Source organism: Stegostoma tigrinum, chromosome 26 (assembly GCF_030684315.1).
Source record: "Stegostoma tigrinum isolate sSteTig4 chromosome 26, sSteTig4.hap1, whole genome shotgun sequence".
Classification (NCBI taxonomy): domain Eukaryota; kingdom Metazoa; phylum Chordata; class Chondrichthyes; order Orectolobiformes; family Stegostomatidae; genus Stegostoma; species Stegostoma tigrinum.
The window spans coordinates 9,183,800-9,203,025 of NC_081379.1; the positions used below are offsets into that span (position 1 = coordinate 9,183,800).

The following is a 19,226-nucleotide window of genomic DNA, read 5'->3' on the forward strand; positions in this document are numbered from 1 at the left end:
ATTTTAGTCAAAGGCTCTCCAAGTTTCTAATGATATTGATATCCTCGTACAGTGTAATTAGTTAACCTCATTGAAGTATTCTCACAGACAGTAGCCCAGGAAATAAAATATACTGATTATTACCCAATTATCAGAGCTTCTACAGGAAACAAAACATAGACTGAGTCATATGCACTAGAAGCAGAAACATCATAAGCTGTGTAAACTGTAAAAAAGTTGTTATTGTCTTAAAATATTATGAAATTCTTTCCAGTTAATATGACATACTTATCGTCTTGGGCTTCCAGGGCAGAGAGCTTGTTCAGCAATACTAATGACTTACTATACTCTTATAAGCCAAGTTTACTGTGGAAGTGGTGGCCTAGTTGTAATGTCACTATACTCACATTTCAGGGGTTATGGGTTTGAGAATCCTACCATGGCAGATGGTGAAGTTTGAACTCAATACAAATCTGGAACTTAAAATGAAAAGCTGGCTTCATGATAATCATGTAACTAGTATTGGTTGTTGTAAAAACCCCTCTGGTTCATTAACACCCATTTGGAGATGGAATCTGCTGACGATCTGGCCCATATGTGACTTCTGACCCACAGGAATGTGGTTGACTCTCAACTGCCCCCTGGGTAATTAAGGAGGGGTGACTGAACCCGAAACATTAACTCTGCTTTCTCTCCACAGATGCTGCCAGACCTGCTGAGCTTTTCCAGCAATTTCTGCTTTTGTTTCTGGGTAGTCAAGGGCAGGCAATAAATCCTGGGGTGGTTAGTGATGTCTTTGTCCCATGAATGAATGAAGAAAAGAGAAGGCTGCACACTATAAATAAAGTGTATTTTCAGAGGTTTTAACAGCTATATTGTATCTTGAAGTGGGAAAGTTCTCCTCACTTCAGAGACTTATTACAACTGTCATCTGCTGAGACATCATTCAAGGTTATGGTGACGTTCAAAAACAAACAGCACCATCTTGGACTAAGCAACCTGCTGCATCTGCACTCCATCCAATAATCTTGATGTTTACTTAACCCTAAACTGACACATAGTAGCAGCAGTGTGTACTATATACAAGCTGCACCGTGTCAACTTGTTATTTGATAGCATTTTTCTAAAGAAGGGTCCCAACCTGAAATGTCAGCTTTTCTGTTCTTCTTATGCTGCCTGGCTGCTGTGTTCCTCCAGCTCCACACTGTGTTATCTCTTATTTGATAGTATCTGCCTGGCCTATCACCTCTATCAGCCAGAAGGAGAAGGACAATGGGTGCATGTGAACGCAGCCACTTGTAAATTTCTCTGAAAGTCACACACCATCCTGACTTAAAACTATATCACTGTGCCTTCAATATCCTGGAAGAACCTCCACTAAGAGTGTCCCTACAAAAAAGGATGACAGCTATTCAAGAAAGCAGCTCACTATCACCTTCTCAAGAGCAACAACTACTGGGCTTGCTAGTTCAGTTCACATATAATGAAAGAATAAGAAAGCAACTTGCACCATCGGGAGGAGCAGGTAATTACTGACAGCAGCTTCTGGATCTGCACATTGAATTTTACAATTGCCGAATTCAGGGCTCACTGTCAGTTTCCAGAAACCGGTGACAACTTTGGAAATTTCACAACCATAAAAATCTGGACCCATTGAAATCCTGCTGCCCTGGGCTGGTGTTTTAATTGTTTAAGGTAAACATGACAGCAATTGTTTAGCCAAGTTGGTAAGGGAAGGTCACAGGCAAGATCCTCCCAATATTGCAAAATTAAAGCCATCGATAGTTACTCACAGTCACAGCCAGCTCTAGCCTCATCTCAGTTTCAATTGCTCGTGACATTCATCCACACTTCAGAAAAGGCCTCAGGCTAATGTCAGCTCTGTTGGTTTTCTTTCACGTCAGTTTTCGCAGCTCTGCACTTTAAATAAAAAGAGAATTTTAACTCGATTTTGCAAAGTTGTCAAAAGGAGAGAAAAATTGAGAATAAATACTGAAAGTCCAGTTGATGTGACTGTTTTGAGAGATGAATTTAATGGGTGCCCCCATCTAGCAGATTTGGGAGAGGTGAATGATAATATCTAAGCTGCATCCATTGAGGTGATAAAAGACATGATAGAATGGAGAACTAACAGGTTATTTTGATTCTGCACAAGAGTGATAGATTACTAATAGATAGATTAGATTGATCCTTTGAATGAGTGGGTTGTGTTATGAGGATAAGTTGGACAGATTAGGCTTGTTTTCAACAGAGTTTAGTAGAGAGAGGGGCAAATCCTGAGAGGTCTTAACAAAGCATCCAAGGAAAGCATATACATCTTGTGGGTCAGTCCAGAAGAAGGAAGCATGGAATTTAGGGGTCACTCTTTAAGGACCAAGATGAGAACTTTTTTCACACAGAGGGCTTTGTGATTTTGGAACTCCCTGCTTTTGACGGTAGTGAAAATGGCATCGTAAATATTTATTTTCCAGAGGCTGTTAGATTCGTGTGGAATCATAGAAGGTGGAAATGTAGATTTCAAAACCCCAAACAAATCAGTCATGACCTTAGTGAATGTTACAGCAAGCTCCAAAGGATGAATTGTGCTCCTGTTTCTTATGTTTGTATGTTGCACCTTTCCAGAGTTTGAATTCCATTGGGGCTTTGAGTACAGGTTGTTGAATGTTGAAGGTGATGCCCTATCCCTTTGTATTGCATGGCGGTTAAGCGACCTTCACTATGAAGATGTGAGCAAACTAAGAACCACTTTCCAAAGATGCACAGCATGGCAATTCAATCCAAGCACATTGTCAACAGCCCAGCCCTTAGCATTTTAGTGTGGGCCACTGCTAAATGTGTGCATCTTTGCACAATTAGTAAATCTGAGCACCATTTCACACCCCTTTTAATTTCCAACCCTTGACATTCCTTCAAGTTCAGTGACTTTATACTCAAGCGAAATTGGCTGGTGTGGACTGTTTCTCCATACCTCAAGGCTGGAATTTGGCCCCAATGCCATTGAACTACTTGAAGCTCTCAGCCATTTCAGAGGGCTGTTAAGAGTCAACCAGATTGCTATGGGAATGGAGTCACATGTAGGCCACACCAGGTGAGGATAACAGATTCCCCTCCCTAAAGGACACTTGTGAGGCAGATTTTAAAAAAATCATCAGTTGTTACATACATTCCAGCTTTTATTGAATTGAAATTTCACAATTTGCTATGGTGGGATTCAAACCTGTGCCCCAGAAAATTTGCCTGGTGCTCTGAAATAATAGTCCAATGGCATTTCCACAACATCGTCACTTCCCCATCATCTCACTGAATTACAAAGCAGGTTCGAAGGGGCAAATGAGCTGCTTCTGCTCTCATGTTCCTATGATTATCAGAGCATTAACTGGCACAAAGAAATTAATGTGGCACATGGAACCACAATATATTCTGCACTAACTATTTTAGTTAGATTGGAAATGTTCCCAGATTAAAGTGCGTGCAGGTATCCCAGTTATCACTGTAAATTTTCAGACACACCAAGTTCATACAATTCCATCGAATGTAAAATTAAATGCTACCATTATACTTCTTCCTTTGGACATATCTATCACTGAATTTATCTCAATGATGATTATTGGTGTAGTGCAGAGAACAGCAGCAACAGTATTCACAAACACAAAAGATGACTGATGGTTTATTTAAAAAAAAAGTTCCATGGTCCCAAATAGAGCCACGTTAAATGCTTGAAATATACAAGTGAAGATAAAGTCACTACTGTCACACTCTCTAATTAACTGAGGGTCACTTGCACCTCACATAAAGAATGAGACTGTAAAGGTTACATCTTCATGGTAACTTCAGCAAGTGCAGGAATTGAATCTGCACTGTTAGTGTCACAATCCAGCTGTCCAGCCAACTCAGCAAGATAGGCCCTTCAGGTGAGGTACATATTGAACTTCACTACAAACGTAGGCAACACAGTAGAAAACAAATGCTGTTAATGCTGTAGAAAGTCAGCATGTCTTTGGAGAGAGATAGGGTTAATATTTCCACTGCAACCTGGCTTCTTCAGAAGACAATTCATTATTATCAATTATTTTTACTTCAGAAGAAACTTGATAATGTCAAGTTGCGGATAATACAGAATAAAAGACATTCTAAACAAAAGAGGTGTATATCTTATATCATATGTATAAAAAAAGCCTCTTCTGGAATATAACAAAGTGTGGAGCTGGATGAACACAGCAGGCCAAGTAGCATCTCAGGAGCACAAAAGCTGACATTTCAGGCCTAGGCCCTTCATCAGAAAGGAGGACGGGCAGAGGATTCTGAAATAAATAGGGAGAGGGGGGAGGCGGACCGAAGATGGATAGAGGAGAAGGTAGGTGGATAGAGTATAGGTGAGGAGGTGGGGAGGGGGTAGGTCAGTCCGGGCAGTTCCCATTATCTCTTCCGGAGTATTGTGTCCAGTTCTGGTTGCCCAGATATAGGAAGGATATTATTAAGTTGCAGAAGGCTCAGAAGAGATTTACCAGGATGTTGCCAGGAACAGAGGGTTTGAGTTAAAAGGAGAGGCTGGATAGACTGGGACTTTTTCCACAGGAGTGTAGGAGGTGGAGAGATGACTTGACAGAAGTTTATAAAATCATGATGGGTATGAATAAGGTGAATGGCAGGTGTCTTTTCCCTAGGATGGGGAATTTCAAGACTAGGGGTCATATTTTTTAAGGTGAGAGAAGAAAGATTTAAGAAAAGACATGAGAGGCAATTTTTCTTACACAGCAAGTTTGTTCATATGTGGGATGTACTTCCAGAGGAAGTGGTGACTGCGGGTAATTACAACTTTTAAAGGACATCTGGATAAGTGCAAAAATAAGAAATGTTTGGAGGGATACGAGCCAAGAGCAGGTGGTTTAGTTTGGGATTATGGTCAGCATGGGCATGTTGGACCATAACTTCTGTTTCCATGCTGTATCACTGTATGACTTTGTAAATGCAAAATGCTTTGCAAGACAGCAGGACATTGCAACATACTGTACAATGAACAAAGCAATTTCTGAAACACAGTCACCATTCAAATGTAGGAAACACAGCAGCCAATTTGCTCCCAAATTGGGAGTAACTCTAAATTTTTTAGTGTAACTCTAAATTATAAAGAGAATGTTGTACTCAGGGATAAATTCTCCTGAAAAGCTTCAGCAGTGGCATTGTTGATCGATTCGCTGAACAGTGTGCTGAGCAATCCAGGAAGTACTCCCATGAAATGATATCTGCTGTGAAACGAAAAGGAAGTATTACACTCAAATAAACACACTGAACTGTGAATGCTGCCAATCTGAAACAATCAGAACCCTTTTTAGGGTCACTGGACTCGAAATGTTAACTATTTTTTTCCCTCTACCAATGCTGCCAGACCTGCTGTGTTTATCCAATGGGTTTTTCTTATCTGTTTTTAACATTCTTTCATAGCATTGGGCATTGCTGGCTAAACCAGCAATAACTGCCCAGAGGGCAGTTAAAAATCAACCACATTGTTGTGGGTCTGGAGTCACATGTAGGCCAGACCGGGTAAGGATGGCGGTTTCCTTCCCTAAAGGACATTAGTGAACCAGATTGGCTTTTCCAACAACTGACAATGGATTCATGGTCATCATTACATTCTTAACTCAAGATTATTACAGAATTCAATCCCATCCTCTGCTGTGGCAGAAGTTGAACCTAAGTCCGCATAAAATTACAAACATCTCTGGTTTAACAGTCCAGCAATGATACCACTTGGCCATCACCACCCCTATCAGGGAAATGTTACACTCTGACATGATTCTTTATTCTCCATTGTCAGCTCTCCTTTCCAATCATTAATCAGCTGTCACGGTCTCATCAAGATAAAGAGTAAAATAGTCTGGATGTCACCAAAGATTAAAAAAAAGGAAAATCCAATATGAGTCTTTCAGAAAGCTGTTCAGCCTTGAAGTAGCGGTCAACAAAAGCAATGTTGTTGTTGTAGTATAGCCAAACTAAGGTGAGAGGGGAAAGATTTAAAAGGGACCTAAGGGACAACTTTTTCGTGCAGAGGATGGTGTGTGTTTGGAATGAGGAAGTGGTGGAGGCTGGTACAATTACTACATTTCAAAGGCATCTGGATGGGTATATGAAAAGGAAGGGTTTTGAGGGATTTGGGCCAAATGCTGACAAATGAGACTCAATTAATTTAGGATATCTGGTCAACATGGATGAGTTGGGCCGAGAGATCTGTTTCTGTGCTGTATATCTCTATGGCTATGATTTTAGGTGGGGGAAGACAGAATGGTCTGCCTCACCTCCTCTGTTTTGTCTGTCTCCATACTTGTTTTGAAATTGCTCCAGCTCATACATCTCCCAATTCAGCTGAAAGCTTATTGATGTGAAATGTGGGACCAGATTTTGAGGTGGTGCTGTTGCTAGAATCAGAAACACACATGCGAGCAAACTGTAACTAGCTGGTTCCAACCAGCATTCCAGTTCCCCAGCTCCATAGGTGAAAGGGTTAACAGCCAGAGCTGTAACAGCTTAGTTTACATCAGTCTGATTTGAGCGATTACATGTCAGCAGACTCCAGGGAGAGGTGCTAAATCTCACACTAAGCTTAATAGTGTAAATAGCAAAACGTAAAGTAAAAAAGTCTCACCAACAGGTTCGTGTAGAGAATGCACCAGGGAATTATTGAGAGAGAGAAGAAGGATACCTAAGATTACAAAGAGATCTTGATCAATTGGGTCAATGGGCCGAAAAGTGCAGAGAGAGTTTAATTTGGATAAATGCAAGGTGTGCATTTTAGTAAAACAAACACAGGCAGGACATATACAATTGAAAGTAGGGCTGTGTTCAGTATTGTAGAACAGAAGGGCCTAGAGTTTCAGGTACATAGTCCTGCTCATCGACTACAGCTCTGCCTTCAAAACCATTATCTCTTCCAGACTGATCTCAAAACTCCGTAATGTAGGTCTCGGATCCGCCCTCTGCAACTGGGCCCTCAGCTTTCTGACCCACAGATCACAATCAGTGAGGATCGGTAACTGCACCTCCTCCACAATAACACTGAACACTGGAGACCACCCCAAGGATGTATCCTCAACCCCCTACGGTACCCCCTGTACATCTACAACTGTGTTGCCAAACTCTGAACAAACACCATCTACAAGTTTGCTGATGACACCACTGCGGTAGGATAGATTTAAACAATGATGAGGCAGAATACAGGAAGGACATAGAGGGCTTGGTGATGTGATGTAACGATAACAACCTCTCTCTCAACATCAACAAAACATTGTCTTCTGAAAGAAAGGAGGAGAACAGCCCCATCTACATCAATGGAACTGAGGTTGAGAAGGTGGGAATCTTCAAGTTCCTCGGAGTGACGATAACTGACAACCTGTCCTGGACTTCTCATGTAGATATGACAGTCAAGAAGGCACAACAATGCCTCCTTCCTCAGGCAGCTCAGGAAAGTTGTCATGTCCATAAGGTCCCTCACCAACCTCTACAGATGCACCATTGAAAGCCTACTGTCCACATGCATAAGGGCCTGGTCCGGCAACTGCTCTGCCCAGGACTGTAAGAAACTACAGAAGTGGGTGTGCACAGCCCAGACCGTCACAGAAGCCAAACTCCCATCCGTGGAATCTATTTACATAGCTCATTGGTGCCAACACCATCAAAGGCCCATCTCACCCGGGTAATGATCTTCTACAACCTCTTCCGTCAGGCAGAAGATACAGAAGCCTGAACACATGCACGAGCAGCTTAAAGAACAGCTTCTTCCCTGCCATGATTAGACTGATGTATGGACTCTCCAACTTCAAATAATGCTGAGCTTGCTAATGTTGATCTTGCCTCGTGCACCCCTGTGCAATGTAATCTGCATGCCTATGTTCAAGTTTTTTTCACCCTGTGATCTACAGGTCCTTGCTAACTATGATTGGCTTGTATTGCTCGTAAGCAAAGCTTTTCACTGTACTTAGGTACATGTGACAATAAGTAAAATCAAATCAAATTCTTTGAAGTTTGCATCACATATAGATAAAGTGGTTTCAGAGATAGTATGAACAGCAGATGCTGGAGAATCCGAGATAACAAGATGTAGAGCTGGATGAAGACAGCAGGCCAAGCAGCATTGGAGGAGCGGGAAAGCTGAAGTTTCGGGTCTAAACCCTTCTTCAGAAATCAGACTTTAACCTATTCTTACAAATGTGAGGAAGGGAGTGAAGACATTGATAAATGAGGATAAAAACGCTGACCTTGGGAGAAACAGGTTATCTTTTATGTTTGTCACACATATAAACAATTCACTCACACAGAGGGTGATGAGTATGCAGACGGAAGGATGTGGGGGGAATTAGTTTGGAATAATTTAAAGAAGAAGTGGACACATATTTGAGGGTGATAATGGGAACTGCAATGCTGGAGAATCCAAGATGACAAAGTGTGGAGCTGAATTAACACAGCAGGCCAAGCAGCATCTCAGGAGCACAAAAGCTGACGTTTCAGGCCTAGACCCTTCATCAGAGAGGGTTTGGGAAATTGGAAATGTAACTATACTATGGCTTCAAGAGGTGCATTTTAACTGGTTTTTTAAGAGCTTTTGAGACAGAGATGATGAGTGGTCAGTTCCAAGGCAATAAGGTGTGTAGCTTGTGGGTTGAAACTATAGAAACAGTAAGCAAGGGTGGAGTCAGGCTCCCACAGAACCAGGATTTTTGGTTTAGCTTTCAGTAGTTGCTGGGATCATGTTACAGCTGTTATTCTTATCTCTGTTACAGCTAAAAGCTTGGGTTCTCTTCCTGCTGCTAGAATTGTATGTGAGACAATCTATTCTACTGAATTCGCCTTTGCCAAGGGCATGTTTATGAGATATTACTATATTGGAACAGTTGCTGTTTAGTAGTTAAATAATCCATTATTCTGTTAAGTTTTCCAATAGAATTGTTCTTCCAATTTTTTTTAAATTTGTATTTGAACTGTAGGGTAAGAATAAAGTGCATTTTGTTTAAAGCTAAGTAGTGTACCCAATCAAATTACATCTGGGACACAGCATCCTACACCTGCTTTAAATAGGGCCTAGGCTATCTCTTTGAAACATTTGAAGGGGGTTTAGTCTCGTCTATGACAGAAATAAGCCATAAATGATCATTTCTGATGCCCTCACGAACATTCTTGGTTCTTGTAAGATATCCAACCTGCAGAGTTGGGAAATGGTGTTGGCTCCACCACTGATTCCAGAATGTTGGGAGTTGTGTGACCTGAGCATTCACAACAAGCATGCTTGTACATAATGTCAATCTGACATATAACTGGTCTTAACACTATCATAAATTACCCAGTTATTAACTTAAATTCTCTGATGAAGATCCTGCCTCTTTATAGGTCACGTGGAACAGTCCCTCTTCCACACCTGCACAGGCCCCAAACCTGACCTCTTCCGGCGTTACATTGATGACTGCATCAGCGCCGCCTCTTGCGTCCCAGAGGAGCTCAAACAGTTCATCCACTTCACCAACACCTTCCACCCCAACCTCAAGTTCACCTGGGCCATCTCCAACATATCCCTCACCTTCCCGGGCCTCTCAGTCTCCATCTCAGGTAACCAGCTAGAAACAGATGTCCATTTCAAGCCCACTGATTCCCACAGCTACCTAGAATACACCTCCTCCCACCCACCCTCCTGCAAAAATTCTATCCCCTATTCCCAATTCCTCCGCCTCTACCGCATCTGCTCCCAGGATGAGGCATTCCACTCCTGCACATCCCAGATGTCCACGTTCTTCAAGGACCGCAACTTTCCTCCCGCAGTGGTCGAGAACGCCCTTGACCGCGTCTCCCACATTTCCCGCAACACATCCTTCACACCCTGCCCCCGCCACAACCGCCCCAAGAGGATCACCCTCATTCTCACACACCACACCACCAACCTCCGGATACAACGCATTATCCTCTGACACTTCCGCCATCTACAATCCGACCCCACCACCCAAGCCATTTTCCCATCCCCACCCTTGTCTGCCTTCCAGAGAGACCACGCTCTCCGTGACTCCCTTGTCCGCTCCACACTCCCCTCCAACACCCACCACACCCGGCACCTTCCCTGCAACCGCAGGAAGTGCTACACTTGCCCCCACACCTCCTCCCTCACCCCCATTCTGTTTTAAAAATCTGTGAACTAACCCTTACCGGCTAAAGGTTGGCAGAAAGTGCAGCCACCAATCCTCTTTCCTACAATATATGCCATAATTTACATGCTATATGTTATGTACTGTTCGGTTTGAGCAACAGGGAGATGCTGGATAGATGGGGTTATTTGCCCTTAAGTGTTGGAGGCTGAGGGTTGACCTTACAGAAGTTTACAAAATCAAGAGGGGTATAGATAGGGTGAATAGCCAAAGTCTTTATCCCAGTATAGGGGTGTCCAAAACAAGAGGGGCATAGGTTTAAGGTGAGAGGAGCAAGATTTAAAAGAGACCTGAAGGGAAACTTTTTCAAACAGAAGGTGGCTTGAATGTGGAATGAACTACCAGAGGAAGTGGAGGAGGTGAGTACAATTACAACATTTAAAACATATTTGGATGGGTACGTGAATAGGAAAGGTTTAGAGGCATATGGGCTAAACACAGACAAATGGGACTAGTTCAGTTTTGGAGACCTGGTCTGCAGGATCGAAGGGTCAGTTTCCATGCTGTGTGATTCTGTGACTATGACTCTACTTGGTCCACAGGCCTGTATGATTACCAATGGTAGAAGATGAGCAACTTGGTGAGAGTTAACAAGAGAAGGCACTTGTTTTGACGATAGGCCATAATTTATTGCAGGAGAACAGTAAGTGTAAGTTACATTGGTATGATTAATATAATTATTGTGCTTTTCTAGGAGTCAGCGATGACATGCTTGGTCTCATTAGGATCTCGAGTCCGAGTCCCTTTTTTCTCACCATCCAACTGCAATAAATCATCAGAGGAGGTGGAGCCTAATATATTTTTTCCAATATTAACTCTTTCAGAGCCATTACTTTACTAAACACTCGGTTTGCCAAATGGAATCACACAGACATTGTGATCAAGACCTCTTCACCCATCATGCACCATACCCACTTCCAGGATCATCAGCTGATCTTTTGTGGAGCTACCACTGATAATCAGAAGCTTCCCTTAGTTCACTAGTGGCAACATTTTTCTTGAACTGATCAGTGTTATCGAGGATTTGTTCAGCCAGTGCCCTTGATGGTTCAATAAGGAGTGCTTTTGGAGCATTTGGTCATCTTTCTATTTGAGCTTCCTGCATAGTGCTGGAGTAGTTAAACTTAACACAAGACCATCAATAGCTTTGTCCGGCATTGCATTGCCATCTTTTTGGAAGGCATTTGAATTCTGCTTCTCTGAAGTTAAATTTGAGCTCAGCATTCTTTTAAACACAAAAACATGGAAGGCATGTTTCTTTGTATGTGGGCAAAGATGAGGTTTGTGGCAGAGAATTACCTCAAATAATCCTTACTCTATGCCACAGACTGGGAGATAGCAAGATACCAGGAGACGGCAACTGAAGACCTCTGGACAAACACACCTGCCCCATACCTGCCAGAGTAACTCCTCCAGCCCATCCAATTGTAGATTCTCTCTCCCCTACCCTAGCCGTTCCACCAACCACAAAGTCTGTCTCTCAAGGAGTAGCAAGAATGAGAGAGAGAGGGTACCTGTGAATGAAGGGTCTGAAGCAGCCTGTGCAAGAGAGACAGAATCCCAGATTGAATGAGCTGCCCCTTTCAAAATCAGGCTGTCCCACGTATGGAGTAAACATTCCTTGTTTTACGGTTTTAGCGAAGATCTGTAGCTCAGGCTGTGGGTGAGTTTGTTGACTTCCTCGCTGAGCTGACTTGTTTTCATTCAGACGTTTCATCACCATGCCTGGTGATATCATCAGTGAGGCCTCCGATGAAGCGATGTTATTCTAGTCCGCTTGGAATTTATACTGTTCGGTATGTTATAGTGAGTAGGCTGCTTGGCTTGCTGTGTTCATCCAGCTCCACACTTTGTTATCTTGAATTCTACGGCATCTGCAGTTCTCATTATCACTCATTTCTGGTTTTGTTCTGTATGGGTTTGTATATGGGGTCCAATTCTGTATGTTTATTGATTGCATTATGGGTTGAGAACCATGCCTGTAGGAATTCCCGTGCATGTCTATGCTTGTCTTGGACTACTATGGTTACCTTGTCCCAGTTAAACTGATGGCCTTCACTGTCCAAGTGTACTGATAGTAAGGAGAGTTCATCATGCCATTTTGCTGCTAGATGATGTTCATATATTTACATGGGAATTCCTAGAGGCATGGTTCTCGACCTATAATGCAATCAATAAACATACAGAATTGGACCCCATCTATCAGTACACTTGGACTGTGAAGGCCATCAGTTTAACTGGGACAAGGTAACCATAGTAGCCCAAGACAAGCATAGACATGCATGGGAATTCCCAGAGGCATGGTTCTCAACCCATAATGCAATCAACAGGCGTATAAAATTTGACCCCATATACAAACCCACACAGAACAAAACTGAAAATGACACTACTCACCATAATGGACCGAACAGTATAAATTCCAAGTGAAATAGAATAACATTGCTTCATCGGAGGCCTCACTGATGATATCACCTGGCATGGTGATGAAACGTCTGAACGAAAACAAGCCAGCTCGGTGAGCAAGTCAACAGCCCCATTTCTTATTTCATCAGCCTCGTGATTTTTTTTGCCTGGGCGATGTTGCAGTCAATTCACCTACCGCCCCTCCTGTGTGTTTTCACCAAGACTGGGAAGTTGTCAGGATGGGTCCCTGGGGTGAATTCGCACACAGGAGGGAGACAAACTCCAAAAGAGAAGGCCTCAGAGAGAACTGAAGACAGCATCCCCTGCGTCCGGTCAATTTCAGGAACAATGTCAAAAAGCAACTCATTGCTAAGTAAATTTTGTCCAATCCTATGATCAACAAATTCTGTGAAGTTGTTGCACCAAAATGATCAATGCAATTTTGTTCTGCCCCAAGAACTCAGCAAAAACTCAGGGGACCTACAGCTTTAGTTGAAGGACTGAAAGCAATTACGTGTTGCAGTGTGCAAGCAACACCCACCAATATTTAGCAGAATAACACACTTTGCTTTCTTTGCAAAGCTTTATTTGTTTTTAAATACATCCACTGTCTTACTGTGACCAACGCTGTGGGCAATCCCTATTATAATCAATTGAATTGTCCAAATTTACTTCTAATATGCACAGCTTGAGCACAATAAAGCTGTCTTGGTTTTACAATGTGATAACAAAGTGTGGAGCTGGATGAACACAGCAGGCCAAGCAGCATCTCAGGAGCACAAAAGCTGACGTTTCGGGCCTAGACCCTTCATCAGAAATGGAGGAGGGGGGAGAGGGTTCTGAAATAAAGAGGGAGAGAAGGGGAGGCAGATTGAAGATGGATAGAGGAGAAGATGGGTGGAGAGGAGACAGACAAGTTAAAGAGGCAGGGATGGAGCCGGTAGAGGTGAGTGTAGGTGGGGAGGTAGGGAGGGGATAGGTCAGTCCAGGGAGGACAGACAGGTCAAGGGGACAGGATTAGGTTAGTGGGAAGGAAATGGGGGTGTGGCTTGAGGTGGGAGGAGAGGATAGGTGAGAGGAAGAACACATTAGCGAGGGGGGGAATGAGCTGGGCTGGTTTTGGGATGCAATGGGAGGAGGGGAGATTTTGAGCTTGTGAAATCCACATTGATACCATTGGGCCGCAGGGTTCCCAAGTGGAATATGAGTTGCCGTTCCTGCAACATTCGGGTGGCATCATTGTGGCACTGCAGGAGGCCCATGATGGACATGTCGTCTAAGGAATGGTAGGGGGAGTTGAAATGGTTTGTGACTGAAAGGTGCAGTTGTTTATTGTGACCGAGCGTCGGTGACTGCAAGGCGGTCCCCAAACCACTGCTTTGTTTCCCCGATGTAGAAGAGGCCACAACGGGAACAGCGGATGCAGTCTACCACATTGGCAGATGAGCAGGTGAACATCTGCTTAATGTGCAAAGTCTTCTTGGGGCCTGGGATGGGGGTGAGGGAGGAGGGGTGGGGGCAGGTGTAGTACTTCCTGCGGTTTCAGGGGAAAATGCCGAGTGTGGTGGGGTTGGAGGGGAGCGTGGAGGATAACAAAGTGTAGAGCTGGATAAACACAGCAGGCCAAGCAGCATGTAGCATCTGCAGTTCCTATTATCTTTGGTTTTACAATGCACTGCATTGGGTTGTGTGGTGTTAGATTCAGAAGACAGGATAATTTCATCAGAAAAACACATTCTCTCTGTTTGCTCGGTATTTTTTAGGCAAGACAAATGATGCCTGAAGCCTCCGGTTGTATTTTTTTTAGCAAGTGTCTCCTTTGCAGCTACTGATCTACTTCTCGATTTGCTTGTTATGCCTTTTTCTTTAAAGAAGTAGTCCACAGCATATTGCAAGATCAGCTTTATGTCAGGATGCCTTTGAAGAACAATCGCACATTGAACACCCGACCGTTGTTGGCACCCAAACGCAGTGATCCATCAAGGCACTCACTGCTATTTCTTCCATTAGCTTCCACAAAGCTGAGGAGATTTTCGTGTGCAAGGTGAAATTGTTAAAAAAACCCTTTTCAGCAGAAAAACAATGAAGTTGCAATATGCTGTGCAGGTTTAGCTGTCAATCTGGAAATCTACAGAGATTATGTAGGCCTTCCTAATAATGCGGTGCATAAAACCAGATGTCCTGAGTGGTTTAGTTTGTTCAAATCAGGTGTCTGTCAGTGTGAAGTTTGCAAGTTCTCCCCGTGTCTGCGTGGATTTCCTCCCACTGTCCAAAGATGTGCAGGTTAGGGTGGATTGGCCATGCTCAATTGCCCCACAGTGTCCACATATGTGCCAACCATGTGGGTTAGCCATGGGAAATACAGGGTTATGGGGATAGTGTGCGGAGATTGAGCTGGGTGAGACGTCCTTCAAAGGGGTCAGTGTGACTCTATGGGCCAAATGGCCTGCTTCCGCACTGTAGGAATTCTGTGATATTCTGAAGAAACTCAACAAGTCTGGCAGCACCAGTGAAGAATATGAGTCCTCTTCTGAAATAAAGAACTCTACTCTCAACAGGTAGCCCCAATGTGATGTGAAATGGAAATCAGAAGATACAGAAGCACTTATTTTTTTGAATACTTAAACATATTAGTCTTGGATGGGATGCTGATGTCACTGGCAAGGCCTGTATTTATTGTCCATTCTTAATTGCCCTGGAGAAGGGGTTAGTAACCCTGATCCATCAGCACTGACCATTCAAACACCAGAAGCAGAGTCAATGGTTCAGTAATATTATTGCTGCGCTACTAGTCTAAAGACCCTGAAGTCCTGGGTTCAAACCCCACCATGATGGCGAAATTTGAATTCAATAACAATCTTGTTGCAGAAAACATATCTGGATCACTAATATCCTTTAGGGGAGAAATCTGCCATTCTTACCTGATCTGGCCTATAGATTGTGCAATTAGAGATAGACGATGGATGCTGATCTAGCCAGCAACACTCTCATCTATGAATCAGTTGGAAAAATAAAACAGACATGAAAGAAATGCTCATCATGCTGACTGCCCATGAAAGAGTTTATCTTCAAATATATCTGTATAAACTTTAAAGAAAAGAACATAAATAGGTCAACGGCCTGAAATACTAATCCTGCATTTCTCTCTCTCCGTGGATGTTGCCAGACCTGTTGGAGGTGTTTTTTGCAGCATCTTCTGTTTCTGTTTCAGATTTCCAGCATCCTCAATGTTTTGCTATGGATGTGTTTGTGTCCATCTCCAGGTGCACAGCTTGTATATGTGTAAAATCTCAACAACACATCACAGGATTTCCAGGGCTACAGACAAGGACTCAGTTGGAATATTCCCAGAGTTGCCACTTGCAAAAATGGGGTATTTAGATTGAATATTTGGATTATATTAAAACTTTGACTTCTTTTCTTTAAGACATGGCAAATACCAAACATTGCCAACCTGATGGTACTGATAGATCACTAGGACACTCCCTGACACATTTGTTTGAATGAAACACTGAAGATATCCTTATTGTTTGTTTTAGCAACAGTTTTAGTCGTTGTTTTGAGGTTTTCTGGTCATTGGCACCCAAATAGATAACTGTTGTCATCTAGTAAAGAGGAAGTTTGGAATTAACCTGTGTGAATTTTCTTAAACTGTTATACAGACAACTGAATATGCATGAATCTTCATTACCTGTACCATCCCTACTTCTAACATGATCAAGATTCAACTATAATCAAGGCAGTTCTTTGTCAATATTCATCAGACTTCTCAAGCAAGATGAACAGTGTACCTACTGTGTGTTAGCAGCTCCCAGGTTCAACACCCACCTCAGGACTTGATAGGCATGACAGGTCATCATAAAGTGGCCAGCAAGTTGATTATTGTCTGTAAATTCTTGCAACGTGTTTGTGGCAGACATTAAGAGTGGGAGAGTATCCTGGTCAGTCAGAAGAGAGAACTATAATGCAATGGTCCCTCCAAGTTGAAAACCTCCACATGCAGGTTCTTGACATGAGCAAGTGTCAATACCAGCTTAGGACACTAGCACACACTACGTTCTATGTTGATGAGAAGACACGTGCAAGAGTTGCCAAACTGCACCCTTCAGCAGACTGAGATTGACATTCATCTCACTCACCGAAGCTTTGGAGACCTTAACTCTGGAATTTGCTCTCATAACGGCCAGAAGGAGGACAGCAAAGACAATCTGAAAGATTCCCTTCAGGAAACTGAGCTTTTGTGCTCCTGAGATGCTGCTTGGCCTGCTGCGTTCATCCAGCATCACACTTTATTATCTTGGATTCTCCAGCATCTGCAGTTCCCATTATCTCTCTCAGCTCCAAGTCCAGTGGGAAGGCCAACCAGGATTGCTGCACCTCGTACATCCAAACACAAAACAGTGCCGCCTCCTTCAAAATGAAGCATCTGGCACAGCCAGAAAGAGAACACAAGGAGAAGGGATCCTGAGCCAACAACCCATCCAAAATCCAATGGTCTGCACTGTCCTACTTTATTGCAACTGGGCTCTCCAAGCACAGATCAGCCTTAGCTGTTACCTACATACCCGGCATCCCAAATGCCCAAGATGATTGGCATGATCATCTCCATCTTGGGGTACCTAAAATGAACTTCTAAGCTAAATGAGTTTGGGCTAATTATTGTTTTGGAACTGTGGGAGTATTTTTTCAATCGTGTTATACTTCTGTTTCTGTGTAATGATCACATTTGTAAATAAATTGCAGCTGTATCTTTAGCCTGAACATAATGGGCTTACATTTTCAGTGCTAAACGCCTAGCTCCTCTGATGCAGCATCCAGAAGTAATGAGGAAACAATTAGCGCATTCGTGCTAGATGTAAGATTGAATGTATCAGTTCATAGATGACTGATCTGTCCATGGGAACGTGGCTGTGAACATCAGTTAAACTGCTGGCTGTGTGCCTGAACTGGAACACTAACATTCAGGGCTTAGGCGTGTAACAAATCCATCAAAAAGAAATATGACTGCAGACTCTAAAGATCCATTTCGCTACTGTGAGTGCTTCAAAGCAAGCACATTTTCAGAAATAGCGCTTGATTGTAAGAATTGTTTTCTTTCACAAACCGCAAAAAAAATGAATAATTTAGAAGATGGGAACAATTTGCAAGGCTGAATTCAGTCAGGAGCACAACATAGACAGAGTTGATCTTTGAAGAATTTTCTTGGTTGAAAATGGTACTGGCAGCTCCTAAAAGTTAGCGGGTCAGGTTGTATGAGGTGGGGCAATCACATGCAACAAAAGGACTATCTTTTGTTTTCCAGCAAAAGAGTTGTTTATTTCTGCAGGAAGATTCCCGCCAGGGCTCCTCCAGAAATGTGGAGCCATACTTTCATTCTGACAGGCACCTTGTAGGAAAGGAATGTCAGGGGAAAGATAAAATACTAGCCCACTCCCTCCAACCTTGCTCTCAGCAGCCAGCTGCTGTATTCGTAAAGTTCAACATTCAGCTCGCAGACAGGTACTTAAGTATATCACCTAAGTGTGAGGTTATTGGCTCATGGGTGAGGGTTCCAGGTGGTCGGGTTCCAGGTGGTCAGGTACCAGCTGGAGTGCCAAGTGGGTAGAGTGCTGAGTGGGTCACAAAGTTTCCAGGTGGGTAGGGTGTTGGGTCCTGGGAGGGGGCAGTGTGGGGTGCGGGGGGCAGTGTGCGATCATGCGGAGGAAGGTGTGGCTCATGTCACGATTGGAGGGGCAAGGTTTGGGTCATAGATCATTTTACTAGGCAGCACGAAAACAGACCATCAGTCCAACTTGTCTATGTCGAGCAGATATTCCAAAGTTATCTGGACCCATTTGTTAGCATTTGGTTCATATTCCTCTAAACCTTTCCAATTCATATAGCCAGCCAGATGTCTTTTAAATGTTGTAACCGTACCAGCCTCCACCGCTTCCTCTGGCATCTCATTCCATGCATGCACCACCCTCTGCATGAACAAGTTGCCCCTTAGGTCTCTTTTAAATCTTTCCCCTCTCACCTGAAACTTATGCCCTCGAGTTTTGGATGCCCTTACCCTGGGAGAAAGGCCTTGGCTATTCACCCTATCCATGCCCCTCATGATTTTACAAACCTATAAAAGGTCACCCCTCAGCCTCCAATGCTCCACGGAAAACAGCACCAGCCTATACAGTGGTGGGGTGGGGGAGAGAGGACGGGTATGGAATGGGGGAAAGAAGGTTAAGGTCTAATGTTGGGCAGCGCTGTCAGCTCAGGTATTATTAGCGTTATTGTTCATGTTATTATTAATAATTATTTGGCCGTGCATTCCAGATACCACTGAGTTGTGGCTGGTGCTTCTTTTGCGAATTACAGTAAATCTGCACCCCCATCTGCTTATCAGTCTGATTTTGACATTCATTTTATTATCATGTGTACTCAAGTACAAAAGTACAGGAGTACAGTGAAAAGTGTGTAATGTTGCCACATACAGCTTCATCATAGGTGCAATCACCTCAGTATAGATAGAATCTTAAGAGCAAGGTAGAAAGAAGGAACAAAGTTTAAAGTTAAGTTGTTATAGTATACTGTAAAACATACAAAATAGGGTTAAAAGTTATACATTGTAGACTTTCGTGGTTTTAAGTAGAAAAAAAATTAAAGCTGAAAGTTCAAGCTTTACAGTCTGTC

At 43.1% G+C, this 19,226-nt stretch overlaps 1 protein-coding gene across 2 annotated transcripts in view; it reads right to left on the reverse strand.

Moving 5' to 3' along the window:
- wscd2 (WSC domain containing 2) overlaps nt 1-19,226 on the reverse strand; it is a 543,379-nt gene that overhangs the window by 404,012 nt on the left and 120,141 nt on the right. The window contains exon 2 of one of the 2 annotated variants that reach the window (XM_048555729.2): nt 1,773-1,899. The exons of the other annotated variant lie outside the window; for it this stretch is intronic. The gene's annotated coding sequence lies outside the window, so the exon portion shown is untranslated. The remainder of the gene's footprint in view (nt 1-1,772; nt 1,900-19,226) is intronic. 2 annotated transcript variants of the gene reach the window in all.